This window comes from Sminthopsis crassicaudata, chromosome 1 (assembly GCF_048593235.1).
Source record: "Sminthopsis crassicaudata isolate SCR6 chromosome 1, ASM4859323v1, whole genome shotgun sequence".
Lineage (NCBI taxonomy): Eukaryota > Metazoa > Chordata > Mammalia > Dasyuromorphia > Dasyuridae > Sminthopsis > Sminthopsis crassicaudata.
Window position 1 is genome coordinate 103,418,173 of NC_133617.1, and position 14,387 is coordinate 103,432,559.

At 34.4% G+C, this 14,387-nt stretch overlaps 1 long non-coding RNA gene across 1 annotated transcript in view; it reads right to left on the bottom strand.

Moving 5' to 3' along the window:
• The window catches only part of LOC141552732 (uncharacterized), a 41,929-nt gene extending 37,996 nt beyond the window's left edge, over window positions 1-3,933 (bottom strand). The window contains exon 1 of the long non-coding RNA XR_012485241.1: window positions 3,656-3,933. This is a non-coding gene — a long non-coding RNA (uncharacterized LOC141552732). The remainder of the gene's footprint in view (window positions 1-3,655) is intronic.
• Window positions 3,934-14,387: the final 10,454 nt, after the last annotated feature.

Genomic DNA, 14,387 nt, shown 5'->3' on the forward strand with positions numbered 1-14,387 from the left:
TAATTGCTTGTCAGGTATGTTATGGTGGGGATTCTGTTGTGCATAGGTTGGAGTAGATGGAGTCCTTTTTTTCTCTAATATCTTTTTATTTTGTGATTTTGTGATCCAGCAAATACATGAATGACAGGAATGGTTGGTATGAAACGAACAGTTTAGCAAAAGTGTATACATTGACTGAGAAAAAAACAGATGTCAGACACATAACCCTGCCCCCACTCTCCACTTTCTTATGTATGTGACATGATGCTAATGAGGCACATTTAAAAACACCTCAGTCAGGGTAGCACTTACAACAGCCTTCTCCTTGCCTAAAGCTCTGTTCCATATGTTGATATCCCTGAATCTATACTATGGGGGGGGGGGGAGTTGCAATCTTTCAGAGCACACCTTAAAACAAAAGAAATGAAGATGAGCAAAAAAGGAAAGAAAACTTTCAATGTTTAAGGCTGAAACACCCATTATTTTTAATCATTAAATGGATCACTTTCTCAAAGTCAATGTATATAATAGCTAAACAAGTTGTAACACATAAATATAAATGAATTGTGCTATATCATAAGGCAAGAAGTAGAAATAATTTAGATTTGGGGAAGCTTATAGGAACTGTTGCAGTAAGCAGTAAATAGAATTAACAATCTATTATGTAGCAATCTATTATACTATATTAGAAATATATTGCTGCTCAGTCATTTTTCAGTCTTGTGTGATTCTTTATGACTTCATTATGAGGTTTTCTTGGCAAAGATAATGGAATGGTTTGCCATTTTATTCTCCAGTGTATTAAAGCAAGGAGAGGTTAAGTGGCTGATCAGGATTACACAGGTAATAAATGTCTCAGGCTCGATTTGAACTCAAGGCTTTGTGACTGTTCACTTTGTTTTCTTTCTCATTTATTTTTCCTTTTTGATATTTTGTGTGTGTGTAGCATGATAATTGTGGAAATATATAGAGAAGAATTACACATGTTTAGCATATATTGGATTACTTACGATTTAGGGGATGGGGTGGGGACAAAGGAAGGAGAAAAAAAATAAGAATTCTGTAATACAAAAAACCTGTATAAATCTGACCTCATAGAATTGGACAAATACAAGCAGTTTCAATTAACTGTTCCCTTAGTGGGAAAAGAGAGAGATAGAATCTCATAGAACCTCAGTCCTGAATAGTTTCATAAGAGCAGAAAGGAAAAGATTAAATTATTTATAGAACAGGAAGTTATTAATCTATATTAACATAATTTATTAGTTATATCAATTATTAGATTACTTATTTATCAATTATATTAATAAAATATTCATTGTGTTTTACTAATATTAAGGATAATGAATTAAATTAATAATATTGATGTTAGTAATAATAATGCTGTGCAGCATTCATGACATATTAATAATAATCAATTATATGTTTACTAATAATATATTAATGATATGTTATTAATGATATTAATAATAAATGATAATCTTAATTTAATGGTATATTAATAATAAAATATTAATTGTTATTACTAAATATTAAGGATAATGAATTAAATTAGTAATATTGAAGTTACTCATAAAAATGCTGTGCAACGTACTTGACTCAGGTCAGAAAGACTTTGGTACCAAACATGCCTTCCACACTTATAGTTGTATAACCTTAACCAAGTTACTATGAATCTCAATGCTGTCATCTCTAAAGAGGGGATAATTATACCTGTGGTAAACACTCTATGTCTAAACAATCTTAGTAAATAATATTATTTAAATGTCAGTTTTCCATCATTGATGAAAGAACATGAAAAGTCATAATAGAAGTCCAGAATTTGAAAAAACTTTAGATAATAGAATGTCAGAAAAGAGAATGTTACTATTGATAAAAATGATTCAAAATAAACTAACACATTTGAAAGATGGAGAAAGTTAGATCCAATTAAGGGAACATCTCAAAGCCAGCTATGGGGGAGGGAGGGAGAGAGAAAAATAGACATACAGACATATAGACATACAGAGAGAGAGGAGAGAGAGAGAGAGAGAGAGAGAGAGAGAGAGAGAGAGAGAGAGAGAGAGAGAGAGAGAGAGAGAGAGATTGTTGATTAGAAAACAATCAGGGGGGAAAAAAATCAGGGTAGTGTAGGTTCCATATGCACCAACTTTATAACATATCTGTCAAAAAAGAAGTTAGTTATTTTTTTTCATTTTCTTTTTCTTGTCTTTCTCTATATGTTTTCTTTTGCAACATGGTTAATATGAAATGGTGTTTTGCATGATTTTACACATATAATCAATATCGAATTACCTTCCCAAGGTGTGGGGGAAGACAAAAAAGAAGAGAGAAAACTTAGAAGTCAACATTTTAAAATGAATCTTAAGTTTTTAAAATGTAATTGGAAAATTATTAATGAACTAAATAAAAATATATTTTTAAAAGTGTGTTATCCTAGATTGATGGAGAGAATAATAAGTGTCTAGGAAAAGAGAGATAATAGTTCTGCTGTACTTTGCCTGAATCAGATCACACTAAAAATTCGTATTCGATTCTGGATATCCCTTTTAAGAAAGACAGAGACAAACTCAAGCACACCCAGAAGAGGGTGACCATTATGATGAGCGAAAAAGACAATGTCATAAAGAGATTGATTGAAATAACAAAGAATATGTTGCCTGAAAAAGAAAACTTGGGGCAAAGATTCCAACTCTGCTTCTATTGTGAATCATTTTTTTTTTGGAAATCTGATGAAATCTATGGACTCCTTCTCTGAATGTTTTTACCTAGCCAAAATAAAATATAAAGGTTGTAAAAGAAGACAAATGTATTGAAATACATACATACATACATATGTATGTATATATATATATATATATAAACTTTTTTTTAAGTTCATGGACTCCAGATTGAAAGCCTTTATTTTAGGACTCTCATGTGGAAGAGAGAGACTTCTTTTTCTTGATCACAAACTAGTAGTGATAGGTGGAAACTAAAAGAGAAGGCATACTTTATTTAGACTTATTGTAAGACAAAACTTCATAACAATCAGAACCTTTCAGAAGTTAAACATATTGCCATTGGAATTGATGGCTTTTCCCTCATTTGGAAGTCTTTAAAAACAAAGAATCTGGATAACCACTTGGAGGAGTTTATAAAAACCTCCCTTGGACTGAGGTAGTACTAGAGATCAACCATAGAATCAGCTGAGGTACATCAAGGAGTCTGAGCTTCCTTTAGAATGAAGAGAGATCACTTCCAGTTGATCAATGATGGACAGAAATAACTACACCCAGAGAAGGAACACTGGGAAGTGAATGTAAATTGTTAGCACTACTGTGTATCTACCCAGGTTACTTATACCTTCGGAAGCTAATAATTAATGTGCAACAAGAAAATGGTATTTACACACATATATTGTATCTAGGTTATATTGTAACACATGTAAAATGTATGGGATTACCTGCCATCGGGGAGAGGGAGTGGAGGGAGGGAGGGGATAATTTGGAAAAATGAATAAAAAAAAAATAAAATTTAAAAAAAAAAAAAAGAATGAAGAGAGATGATCCTGGCAAAAGAAATTCCAAATGGATAACTTTCAGCCTGAGGGGTGTTCATTAGAGGAAGTTGGAGCAAACAAAAGATGAGAAAGATCTGACTGGTTGTACAAAGGTTTAAGAATGTTTTTTCTTACCAATAGCTGGTGAAGAAATCTTCAGCACTCATGCCTGCTACCTCTCTGGACTGTTGTCTAAATCATGGACAATGAAAAAGGAAACTGAAATTAAAACCACAGGGTCTGGATTCAAATTCTGACAGTGTGATTTCCAAATGCACAAATTCTATAACTTATCTATAATTTAATTTCCTCATTGGTGCAGTGAAGATCTTGCTCTATATGACCCCTAAGGTAGTTTCCATCTTTACAATCCTTTGTCTGATCCTAAAGTAGGCCCCAAAATTTGGAGCCTTAGAAGATACAACTCTGTATAGATCTTCTTTTATCATTGAAACATTTTATGACCTGATAAATCTGTGCTGAGGTCACAAAGCAACTCATTCCTGTTGGAAAGTATCCTAGTGAACTAAAATACACAGAAAGTCAGAAAACTGGGGCTGGGCTTTTGTTATGGGTATTCTATTAAATGGTAGCAAAACCTTAGACAGGTTCCTTAACCTGGGCTTTGGAATTAATTAAGTCTAATCTGCCTGCCACACTTGCACATACATACATGTGCAGACATAAAAATGCACACTTTATAAATGAGGAGACTGAGACTGAGATATTAATTGATCCCCCAAGGTCTCAGATAAAATTCAAACATTAAATATTTTGAAAATCATATTTCCTATCCCATCACTCTATTTCTCCTCATTTCCAAAATGAAGAGATTAGACTGCATGATTTTCAAGATCTTTTCACTATATCATGAAGAATCCCCCTGCTGTGGGACACATTCACAGCCTCTTCCACACAAACACTTTTTTTTCTTTGAATGCTTAGGGCACCAATTTGGCTCCAATCACCAATAGCTGATGTTTAGTTATCTTAAGACCTATCTGGGGCCTTTTTCCATGACAGTAAACCTTTTGTAGCCAAGACTGAGGTTGTCACAACCCCTTTTCCCCTCATCTGTAAGTTAGAAAGTTCAGTCCTGAGAACACAAGGGCAAAAACCTAAAATAGACAATAAGACAACTCTACTGTCAATCAGTTCTCTCCACGGGTGGCCTTCCTGAATTTTTTTTCATGGAAAGAAATGACGAGCTTGGCTGTTTCCATGTGTGGGCATCTTCCTGCCTGGACTGCCTCCTGTGAATCTGGCCATCTGGGTAAGTCAGTTGAGTGACTCACTGCATTTATCCCTCTGATGAAAACCTTGGCTCTGAATATGGCTCACGGCTATTCCACAGAATTTACCCAACTCTATCCCAAATAGTTCTGGACTCCAAAAGGTTCATGATTTCATCAGCTTTGGTACTCCTTCCCCAGTACTGAGGGAGGGAGGGAAGGAGAGAGGGAAGGGGGAAGGGAAGGGAGGGAGGGAGGGAAGGAAGGAAGGAAAGAAGAGAGATGGAAGGAGGGAGGGAGGGAGGGAAAGAAGGAAAGGAGAGAGGGAGGGAAAGAAGGAAGGGAGAGAGGGAGGGAAAGAAGGAAGGGAGAGAGGGAGGGAGGAAAGAAGGGAAGGAGGGAGGAAAGAAGGGAGGAAGAAAAAGAGAAAATTGTGATTATAACTGGGTGGTTAATCTTCTGGTGATAAACCTCTCTCAATAAAACTAAGCAGATCTTTAACACAATAGTCATACAGTCCCTCACTGGGCTCATCCTCAGTGCCTTTCTAGCTTGTTATAAACTTGTGATATCTTGTGCTCAACTGGAATAGACTTTGGGAACCCAGAATATCCCTTGCCATGATGAGTTATTGAAGAAGAACTTTGGTGAAGATCCACCCAAATACCAACAGGAGGGAAGGGGAGAAGAGGGCAGGGAAGAAGAAAAGCACTAATTCTTTGGTAAAACTCATCAAGAAATGGAAAAATTACTCTTGTTGTTTACAAAATAGATTTTAATGTAATAGCCAAACCAATAAATCCTCCTGGTTTTAATAATTAGTATTACTATGACTTCAGTATACTGAAAGAATAGTTATAAAGAACTATGGATTTTGAGTTTAAGGCTCTGGGTTCAAATTCCACTTCTGAGACTTTCTATCAGTGTGCTTTTGGTCAAGGCTCTTATCTCTCTGGGCACAATTTTCTTAATGTGTAAAAAATGAGTGGTGGGGACGGGGGGGGGGGGGGGGGGGGAGAAGAGGTTTTCACCAAATGTCTACTGAGGTTTCTTCTAGCATACAATCCATAATCTACATCTCAACAGAATGATTATTTCCTCTAACTACATATGCAATTTTTATGGCTGTGTTCATCAATTTCTGAGTTTCCCAATCAGAGCAAAAAACAGGAAGAGCTCTTGTTTGATTTTCTCTATAAGATCTCTGGGTCTTTCTCTTCCCAAAAATTGTATAACCTTCTCACAACATTTTTTTACTTCTTTGCAAGTACCATATTTTGATTCATATCAGACAGAGTTTATATATATATATATATTTTATATATATATATATACATATATATATATATATATATATATATATATATATATATTTCATTATACTGTCACTTTCATGAGGACAAGGACTGTGCTTCATATATCTCAGCATCCCTAACGCAGGTTCTGTTATAGCCAATATTCAACAAATATTGAATGACTGATGCAACTTTTGTTCACCAATGAGATTGGTGGTCAAATTGAATAGTTTCCTTTCATAATCAAAGGTGGTAGTTTTCAAATCTCTGTTGAAGTAATTCTTGAAAATTTCCTTTTCTCCTGATTTTTTATCACACAATGGTAATGGAGAATGCCATTAAATGAATTAAGGAATTCATTCAATAACTAGGAATCCTTAGGATCCATAGGATCATAGATCTAGAAATTCAAGGGACCTTAAGAGGACATGTACTCCAAATCCTTCATTTTTTTTAGATGAGGACATTGAGACTAAGGAGGGCTAAGTAATTGGAATAACTTCTCAGCTATTCTGCATCATACCAGATCTGGAAGGGACTTAGGAAATGTAGTCTGAACATTAAACATTTCATTTTAATGAAGAGGAAAACAAAGTTTGGAGAAACAATATTTTTTCCAAGGTCACATAGGTAGAAAAAATAGGACTAGAGCCCAGTTTTTATTATGTTTTCAACAAGAGATGGAAGTGGGGAAGTTGCCTAAACCTTTAGTTAACCATGAACTAGAATAAGGAAGACATCTTCATGAGTTCCCATCTGGCCTCAGACACTTACTAGCTATGTGACCCTGGAGAAGTCAATTTTGCGGTTTAGCTCAGTTTCCCCATTTGTAAAATGATCTGGAGAAGGAAATTTCAATTTCAATATTTCATTTCAATATCTTTGCCAAGATAATGCTAAATGGAATCACAGAGAATTAGACATGACTGAAAAACAATTAAACAACAAAAATGTGTTTATTCATTCATTCATTAATCACTGTCATTCTATTTTCAAAGGGAAAAGACAAGATTCTTAATGATAAATAAGAAAGTGGACTCGTATGAGAAATTTGAAATAAAAAGTATTCTGTGTAAAATTTAAAATCAGCACATATTCACCTCAGTTGGTTATACTTAACATCTTCTGATGTGTCTGCATTCCCATTGATGTTCAGACTGATAATCCTATGCCTTTATAAGCACCTAATTCACACATTGTAGAAATATTCAGTAATCTTTCTGACAGCAAGAAACAAAAGGAAAGGAAGAGAACTCATAACTTTTACAAAGATTCTCATTATTTCATTATCAAAGAATGAAATACAAATACATTTCTAGGTAATTTGCAGCTTATTAGAGGATACTACTTAAAACAATTATATGTATTATGTTCAAAGACCTTTGCTGGACATTAGAGAGCTCCTAGAGTCAAATAAGATATACTTCTTGACCTCCGTGAGCTTATAAAGTAATAGTTTAATACATGGAAATGTGATGAGGGAAAAAAGAAAAAGTTACTAGTTAATAAGAGTCCAGCTATTGAAGCATTAACAGATATTCTTTTTGTTTTCAACCTAAATATGTGGGAAATTTGGAGAGCTAATTTTCAGCCTGAAGTGATTGAAAAGCTGAAACTTAGAGAGCAACTAAGCAGGAAGCAGGTAGGGCACAGGGCCAGCCACAAGATCTGACATCAGGAAGATCTGAATTCAAACCTAACCTTAGTCATTTACTGGCTGTGTGGTCCTAGGAAAATCGTTTAACTCCTATATGCCTCTATTTTGTCACTTATAGAATAGTATTAACTTCCCATGGTTTCTGAAAAGAACAAATGAAATAATAACTGGAAAGGTCTTAGTAAGCACTATACAAATACTTTGTTGATGTTCAGTTATTTTCAGTCAGATCCAACCCTATATGACTCCATTTGAGGTTTTCTTGACAGAGATACTGAAATAATTTGCCATTTTCTTTTCCAGCTCATTTTACAGATGAGAAAACTGAGGCAAGCAGGGTTAAGTGACTTGTCTAGGTCACACAGATAATATATGTCTGAGATCAAATTTGAACCAGGAAGATGAACCTTCCTGATTCCAGAATCTATCCACTGTACCATCTAACTGCTTATATAAATCTCTTTATGTATGTAGATATACATTAATTAGTTGATTTGATTGGTTAATTTGAGAAGTCTTCTATTTGGCTAAGAGCTTTAAGAACTAATGATTCAAAAGTGGTTGAGCTGAGGTAGAAAGTGCATACAAAAGACAGTTTCTTATACTCTTTCCTCAGGGATTCAAATTGGGAAGGCTAGTTCCAATTCTAGACTCTAGAAGAGTATCTTCCTGTATTCTACCACCCTAATAATATATGTATATGAGTACATTGTGCCCTCATATTCTTTTATTTTAATACTTTTCTAAAAAGTATTAGATGAGTCAATTTTCTAAAATGTTAGTCTCTAAGAGATCTGGTGAGTTTCGAAGCTCCAGAAGTTCCATCAGCCATCAAAGGTAATAACAATGACTCTCAGAATTGCTAGAAGCCAAGAGGAAATACCTGTAGATTGAAGTGGAATAAAAGTCACATATGAATGATGATAACCTCAAGGAGTGAGCTAATTTATAAAAGAGTCATACTAAAATGTATTTAACTGAGACATTCACTCTCAGGGACAAGTTGCAAAGTCCTAAATGCCATTATGCTTTAAGTACAAATCCACACTACAAGAACTTTTCAGGTGAAATGAGAGTGCTCCCAGTTTGGAGGAATGTTTTGTAACAACTCTTCTTGCTACAAGTTGTTAGTAAATTCTTCTCTAAAAGTTAATGATTTATGATGGGACACTGGTGGGTATGAAGCTCAGGAGCTGTTCTACTAGAAATTCAAACCTTAAGGGTTATTTCCTAGATCTCTGAAGAGAGTGGTGATCAACAGTCAGTTTAAGGACCCCAAACCACAAGTGCAAGATCTGACTGGAAATGTAAAAGTACAATCAGATTGTGAAAGTTTCTAAATGTCAGAAGGAGGAGTCTAGACTTTTCTTCTGGAGACAAAGGATGTTTGAACAAATGCAAGTTTCTAAAGAGAGCCAAGCAGTACCTTAGGAAGATGATTTGGAAAATAATATAGCTCATGAGTTGGTCAGGGTAGAGACTAGAGGCAGGAAAATTAGTTGAGCTTATTACCATAATGCAAGAGATAGATGGTGAGAACCTGGTGTGAAATTGCCAATGTGAAGATGGAAAATAAGAGTTGGATGCAAAAAGATTGGTGTAGATACAATAAGCAGATTTTGACTTGCTAGATGTTAAGGAGTGAAAAAGAGGGAAGACTAAAAGATGACTGAAGTTTCAAGTATGCATTTTTAGGAGGCAGGCAGCAACATCAATAATTTTTTTAAATGTTAGGAAAAGTGTAAGCTTTGAAGAAAAGATAATAGATTACAGAATAGTACATTTACTATTGGAAGAGCTACCTAATCAACTTCATCTTACAAAAGAAGAAAATGAGGATCAAAGCAGTTAATTGATTTGCTTTGGGCTACAGAAGGAAGTGGCAGAACTACACTTTAAATACAGATGATTGTGTTTCAAAACTATCACCTTTTCCCTGTGCCCCTGAAATATTTTGGAAATGTCAACTTTAAAGTGTTAGAAATGAGACTTGGATGGACAAAAACCGGTGTGTTTTGGTGAAAACAGAACTGGTTTGGAACCCAAGGATATGGATTCAAATCCTGCAACTGATATTTTTCATCTCTTGGGTCTTGTACAGGTACCTTAACAGGTACCAGTTTCTTCGATTTCAAAAATAATAAATTTTAACTAGATGGCCTCTGATGTGATTTTTAGCTCTATGTCTATTTTCTTATGATCTTTTAAATCCTACTACTTGAGTTTCAATATAGTGAGAGTTTGATTATATTCGAAATAATATATATATATATATATATATTAAATTAAAAATTATGAATTGTGAATTTCTTCAGTAGTAAAGGGATAAAATACCCAGCCTAGAATCAGGAAGACATCTTCCTGGGTTCAAATTCAACTTCAAATGCTTGCTAGATTATGTCCCTGGCAGGTTACTTAATCCTGTTTGCTTCAGTTTCTCATTTTAAAAATGAACTGGAGAAGAAAACAGCAAACCACTCCAGCATCCTTGCTAAGAAAACGTTAAATGGGATTATGGAGCATTAGACAAAATTGAAACAATTCAACAACAACAACAACAATAAAATCAATAATAAAACTTTGCCCAGGTTGAGAAGAATGCCAACAGATGAATGCCCTTTCTGAATCTCTTATTGTCAGGAGATGAATCAAAGCCACCTAAAGCCAATCATGAGGTTTACGAGCACTGATAAGGAAAAGCTGTTATATAGTTTATGTGGGTAAGTGAAACTCATCTGATTGGTGTCAGCATAATGAGAATTTGTCCTCATACTATTTTGATAACACAGCCATTAACTAGGATGAAGGAAGCCGGCTGAAGTCTGTTATCTGTGAACAAATTCAATTACCTCTGTTCATCTAGAAAAGGGAAGTTACCATTTCTTATGTCATGTTCAACTGTTGAGACAATTGTTCTCACCTCATCACATGAAACTTCCTTTTGTCCCTTTTAAAGAGATCCAGGTTCTATAGTAAATCCTATAAAGACTTTTGAGATCTTCATAGACCTTCAATTCTCACTACTGCTACAAAGTGGCTAGTGATATGTCAGATTTGTGAAGGTCTATCCTTAGAAGTATGTCAGGAATGAATAATTGCCAGGAGTGATGGTACATGCTTACAATCCCTACTCAAGGAGGCTGTGGCTGGTGGCTAACTAGAGCAAGGGAGGTATGAAATGTAGTATGGTTAATTCCAATCAATATACACACTAGATGCAGTACAAATATGGGGGAGAGGCAGGAATCAGACTGACTAAGGAAGTGAAAATGGGTTTATGTTAGAAATGGAACATGTTAAAACTTGATGCTGATTATCAGTGGGATTATCTGTGAGCAAACACTAAACTTCTAGCCTGAGTGAAAGGAAAGGAAGGAAAGAAAGGAAGGAAGGAGGAAGAAATAGACAGCTAACAAAACAAAATAACTAAATAATAGGAAAAGCATATCATATCTTTTATAATACATAAAAATAAAATTATTTATTATTAATACTCATTATTTAATTCATTTGAATATAATTTAATATACCTATGTTTTCATCCTAGTTTTTTTCTAACTAGTTGCAAGCCATTTACTTTTTCTGGGCATAGTTTTTCCCACAAGCAAAATGAGTGGGTTAGATGAGCTAATCTCCTGGGATATTTCTAACTGTAATTCTATTCATCCTATGACACCATGACTTTCTATTTATAAATCATGAAATCTGCCAATTGGAGTAAAAACCAAAAGAAACAAGATATACTAAGTGCAAATGATGTACCTTGTTACTAACTCAACTGTGACCAAATCTTTTTATAAATATTAACTTTCCAACTTTCCCTTCGTGGCTTTGTTAAGACTTCTCAGCGTTTTTAGCTTGCTATTTAGTTATAGCTTATCTTTATCTACTAGTTACAAATGTAGTATTAAAGATATTATTAGTATCCTTTGGCTAACTCAGGAAGCTTTAAATTTCTCTGACCAACCAATTAGGAGCCTAAACATTTTCTACCTTCTCTAATGGCTCTCAAATGCCTTTTACATGACAGAATGAACTTCAATGTTTCTGCTCCCGATTTTCTAATTCATTACCTTTAGGGCTATTCCTTCTGAGTAAATGAAACAAATTGGCATTTAAAAGGATCCAAACTCTTCTGATTTTTTCAAAAGGGAATATATATTTTCATAGCTAAATAGATTAGTTCACACCATTTACCAGATTGATCCCAAGATAAAAAAGCAAGGTTCAGTAGACCATTATTCATTGTCATCCATTGATTCATCTATTATTTCATCAAACACACAATATGTGCAAAGGACTACAATGACATATTGGGGTGTATATAAGGGTTAAAAATGCTATTCCTACCCTCAAAAACTCTATAAGGCATCATATGAACAAATGTCCTCCATATGAGCAGAAAAAGGTTCAAGCTTCAAAACCTCTTTCAAATTATGGACTCATCAAGGGGATAGCTATAGCTCTTACTAAGACTAAGCAGTATTAAAGACTATTCCAGCTTTACCATCCTTCCATACCCAACTAAATGAGTTACACCTTGATGCTTTGTGTGACTTCATCAAAAGTTCTCATATCATCTGCCTTTGTAAGTGCATTCTGCCTCCTTTTAATACCTTATCTGTATAGCAATATCCCTTTACAATTCCTTTCCTTCTGAAATGAACTCCCGGGTACTCTGTATATATCTTGTATGCATTTATTATTTTATATTGCCATATAAATGTTCACATCACATAGAATGTGAGCTCTTTTTAAGTTAGGGACTAATTTTTAACATCTTTTTGGATTCCAACACTTAGCACTCTACTTGGCAATACAAAGTACTTAATACTTTTTGATTCCTTGATTGATATGAGATATTTTCCTTTTCCATTGACCCTATTACATTATGAATAACTGGGGAGAATAAATAGTATTCTTTTCTGAGAATGACATGGTATTGAGTGTGGTTGGTGGAAAATAGTAAAGAAAAAGAAGAGGAGAGTCCAACAGAAGGAAGGGGTGGAAGTAATTATCAAGAAGGAGATGGGATGACATTTTACCCTCATTCTTAATAGGGGAGTAAGAAAACCCTAGAGATTTACTTTATTTTTGTGAAACTGGTGGATTGGTGCTATGGAGCTGGAGAAAACAGTAAAGGTGATTACAATGAAAGAGACAGAGACAGAGACAGAGACAAAGAACCAGAAAGACAGAGAAAGAGAGTCAGACATTCTACTTTCAATTCTTTCAACTAGACTGGTCAGCAAGTCAAGTTGGAACTTGAGATAAAGGAAACAGTCTCATATTAAGGGGCTTAGAATTTACACACACACACACACACACACACACACACACACACACACACACACACACACATATATATATATATATATATATATATATATATATATATATATATATATATATATATATATATATATATTTCCAAGTCAAAGAAGGCATCAGAAATTATCTAATTCACATGAGCAGGACCAGGAGATCATTATATACTTCAACAGCAATACTATATGATGATCAATTCTGATGGACATGGCCCTCTTCAACAATGAGATGAAGCAAATCAGTTCCAATAGAGCAGTAATGAATAGAACCAGCTACATCCAGCAAAAGAACTCTAGGAAATGAATGTGAACCACTACATAGAATTCCCAATTCCTCTATTTTTATCTGCCTACATTTATGATTTCCTTTACAGTTTAATTGTACATTATTTCAAAGTCTGATTCTTCTTGTGCAGAAAAATAACTGTATGAACATGCATACACATATTGTATTTAATATATACTTTAACATATTTAACATGTATGGGTCTACCTGCCATATAAGGGAGGGTGTGGGGAGAAAGCGGGGAAAAATTGGAACAAAATGTTTTGCAAGTGTCAATGCTGAAAAAAAATTACCCATGCATATATCTTGTAATAAAAAGATATAATTATAAAAAAGATAAATTATCTAATTCACTCTTGGCTCAGTGGATAGAATTCTGGGCTTGGTATCAGGAAGATTTAAGCTCAAATCTAATCTCAAACACTTATTAACTGTAAAACCCTAGGCAAGTAAATTCATTTATATTTATTTTAATCCCCCAGAGAAGCAAATGGCAAGCCACTCTAGTATTTTTTTTTTCAAGAAAACCCCATGGACACCATTGACATGATAATGGTCCACAGAATCACCAAAAAATGGACACTAATGGAAGACTGAACAAGTCTCTTATAATAGTTAATGCTAAGATTCAAAGGGTTTGCTCTGAGTACAATGGGGTTCCAATGTGAGGACTCTTTCCACCAGTGCAATATCCACCCCTCAAAATTTAGCAAATGCCTTAGGCTTCTGCTGAAACATAACACTCAGAATCAAAGAAGTAGAAGTTTTGAGATGGGAATTTCAAAAGAGAACTTGCTGACTATGAGTCCAGAATCATATATTTTTTCCATGTTTCTCCATCCTATGACATTCATTGAAAGACTAAAAGATAAATAAATCAACACATAGGCAGTTATTGGATGAATAAATAAGTTAGAAAATTAAGCCACAGCCCCATGAATGAATAAACAAATGAATAAATGAGCCTTAATTTAAGGATCTCTAGTGAAAGGGGAAGGGAGCCTTCTTACCATTAAAGGTGTGCATTACAGAACTATTGTCTTGCTTTCTTACGCTCTTTTAAAATATGA